Here is a 3,680-nt window from a genome sequence, read left to right on the forward strand (position 1 = left end):
CCAACCCAGGGACTGCAGAGTCTCCCACATTGTAGGCAGACACTTTACCATCTGAGCCACCAAGGGGAGCCCAGAGAGATGGTTAAAGCCACCCAAGTGGGTCCACCTTCACACAGGTGGGAAGCTACAGAGCTGGGGCCCAGGCCTGGCGCCCCCAGCCAGGCACTCCCACTCTAGTCTGCAGAGAAGGCAGGCTCTGAGACCAGCCCTACCCCTGCCCCCGCCTGCAGCCCTGGCCTTCACTGTGGACTCCAGATCGGCCTCAGGCCACTCCAGGTCACGGGCTGTGCAACCACCAGGAGGCCTCCTCCCTCCTCCGGGTGGAGTCCTCCCCCTGCATCCCACCACCAGCTGCCCCGGGGTTTGGGGAGTCCTGGCACCCTGGCAATAGCCCAGCCCCTGGGGAGTCAGACCAGCAGCCAGGCAGGCGGAGGCTGTGGGGTGGAGCAGCACAGAGCAGACCCCAGAGTCCCTTCCGCCCACTCCCAGCGCCTGCCAGCCCACCCGTCCCAACAGTCCCCAGAGAACCCACCCTCCTGCAGTCTGTCCACTCAGCAAACATCATGAGCCCCCAGGAGGCAGATGGACGGGCCACAGAGTCCCTCCTCTCCGGGATGGAGGCCTTGGGAACACGGGAGCCCAAGACCCTCAGTCCCCAAAGTAACTGCAAGATTTTAGGGTGCAAAATCCGATCTGATTCTGGCTCCTCGAGGGGCAGGAACAAGAGGCCTGAGGCAGGATTCTGGTCTACCGCCCACTTACCACTCACAAGAGCTGACTCATCAGAAAAGACCCTGATGCTGGGAAAGGCTGAGGGCAGGGGGAGAAGGGGCAGAGGATGAGATGGTTGGATGGCATCACTGACTCACTGGACATGAGTGTGAGCAAACTCCGGGAGATGGGGAAGGACGGGGAAGCCTGGCATGCTGCAGTCCATGGGGTCACAAAGAGTCGGACACGGCTGAGCGACTGGACAACAACCCGCTCGGTGTGTGATTCTGGGCCAATCTCCTCTTTAAGCCTCAGTTTGCTAATCTGCACAATGGAAACAGTTATGCTCACCTTCCAGGCTTGTATGAGAAAAGGCTACTGAGAGCCCCAGTGAGCACCCCCACACAGGGTTTGGCCCTGGGGTTTCCAGTGGGTTTCACCGGGCTCCTGGCAGTGGAAACAGCAGAGCACAAAGGCTGGTCTCCCCAGGCCACACCACCCCCGCTCCTGCCTCAGGCCCCACCCTCCCCCTGGATGGCCTCAGAAGCAGAGGCCCCTCTCTGCACAGCAAGAAGAGGACACCAGGCCCCTGTAGCCCAGGTGGGCGCCAGGCACAGACGGGCCCCCAGGCTAAGTGGGGCACCCCAAGTCAGGAGGACAAGGGGTTCCCCGTCCGCCAGCAGGACAAGGGCAGCTGTCCCCGCACAGCTACGAGTGCTCCACCAGGGGAGGCAGGGGGAGGCCCCAGGCGCAGCCCTCGCCAGACCATTGCCCACCTGCCCAGGAGGGGAGCTCCGTGGGCAGCACAGCCGGCACAGAGCGGGAGCGTGGGGCCCTCACATCCCTCCCAACCCTGCAAAGGAGGCGCCCCTGCCCAGATCTCAGGATGGCAGGGGAGGGCAGGGGCAGGCCGCACGCCCAGGCCCAGCTCGCTCCACAGCCCCGAGCCGGCCGTGGAGGTGGCGGGGGATGGAGACAGGCTGGTTTCCACACCGTGAATTATTCAGTGGTTAATTCTGCTCCTCGCAGAGGCGGCGGGAGAGAGAGTGAGTCAGAGCCCTCCTACAGCAGGGCAGGAACAGCGCTCTCGGAGGAGGCCGGGGCACCAGCCGTGGTCCTCTCAGGGGCAAAGGGCCCTGCAGGAGGCCAGGCTCAGTGGGGGTCAGGGGGGCCCGGCCACCACATGAACGCCTCCACTGGCCAGAGGCATCGGCCTCTTGCTCACTTCCCACTGCAGGTCCAGGCAACTCAGGGGGCCCCGCTAGGAGGGAGGGCGGCCAGGTCAGCCGGGGTTGACAGCGTGTGCAGGTGGCAGCCCACGGGCCAGCGGGAAGGCTGTGTGGGTCACAGACACCCCGGTGCCCCTGGAGCTTCAGGACTGACGACCGGCAGAGAACTTCCTAAAGTAAGGTGCACTGTCCTGCTCGGTGGCAGCAGAGCCTCGGGGACAGGTGTGGCAAAGTCACCCCAGGGGAAGCTCTGGGGGTGTGCAGGAGCAGTCACCCCACCCTGGTCAGCCCCACCGGGCTGGCCTTCTACAACACGGGCGTCCAGTTTTGTAAGAATCCTGCTGCCTTGGACATGCCTAGGCCAATCCCTCGCCCCCTTTCTAATCTGCTTAGAAACAGATCAGCAAGGCTGGGGAACCAAGCACCGGGTAAGCGCTGTGTGTGGGGCGGCAGGCTCCCTGCAGAGCTGGGGTGCTTCCGGTTCTCCTCCTCTGGGCAAGGGAGGCTGTGAAGACAGAGCTCTGAACGGGGGTGACTCGAGCCTCGGATGCTGGACGCCTGGGCCGTCTTGCGAGCAAAGCCGCTCCCCCTACTCACCCTAGGGCTCTGCATTCATCACCAAAGAGGAACTCAGACATGCTCTGGGTGACCAGGCACCCCAGTCACTGGGCCTGTGGAATCCGGATCCCCAGGCAGGAAGGAAGTGTCCACAGCCTGGTGCCCTGGCCCGCACTCAATGGCACTGGCATAGTGGTGGGGGTGGCAGTGGGGCTTGGCACGACCCCAGACCTAGGGCTCCACTGGTAGAGCCTGGTTCCTCAGGGAGAGGGCTGCAAAGGGTCTGTGCCCACCCCCACCCCACAAGCTCTGCCCAGACTCAGCCCCTTTCCAGCCTCCCAGCCTGAGGCCCATCTTTTGTCCCTGTGGCCAGGCCTCCCTCCGTCCCTCCCTCAGGGCTACAGGCAGTTGGATCTCCGGGCAGGCACTGTGTGTACACTCCATAGCTTGGTCCAGGCAGGGGGTCATTACCAGCCAGGGAGGACTGGCATCCACGCAGACCACTCACCCACTGAAATCTTGGCAGTGAGTGGCATTTCCCGGCTGGGGCTGAGGGGGCCAGGACTCCCCTCCTGGCTGCACCACTGCTCTCAAGCATGGACGTGGTTTCAGAGCCCTGGGTCCTCTGGGTCGGGGGCTCTGCGGGCAACACCCACCGACTGCCCCTGCTCAGGGGCCTGGGCAGACACACTGACAGCAGGCAGAGGGGTCTCCATGGAGGGGAGGGAGGCGGCTCCTCCTACCCCAGCAAGGAAGGAGGGTCTTAGCGACTCCAGAGGAGAAGGCTAGAATCGGGAGGAGGGCTGTGGACCCTCCATGCGGGCTGGGGGGGGGTCCCCTTAGATTCTACAGCAGGGGAACCCCGTGACCAGGAGGAGACTCTCCAGAAGAACCGGGTGCTGTGCCCCACAAGGAGGTGTGGGCCATAATCCTGGATGCGGGGTCGGGGGGAGCCTTTAGACCCTAAAGGAGGAGGGGACCATGACACTCGGGGGGAAGAGGGCCCAGGGTCCGCGGAGGAGGAGGGGGCCGTGACCGCCGGTAGGTGACAGGAAGACTTTAGACCTTGCAGAAAGCGAGGGCCGTGACCCTGGGAAGGGGGATCGTGACCCGCGGGGAGGGGGGCGGGACCCTCGGAATGGAGGGCGGTGACCCGGGACCGGACCCGCAACCCAGGGAGCC

Source organism: Bison bison, unplaced genomic scaffold (assembly GCF_000754665.1).
Source record: "Bison bison bison isolate TAMUID 2011002044 unplaced genomic scaffold, Bison_UMD1.0 scf7180017845289, whole genome shotgun sequence".
NCBI classification, from domain to species: Eukaryota; Metazoa; Chordata; class Mammalia; order Artiodactyla; family Bovidae; genus Bison; species Bison bison.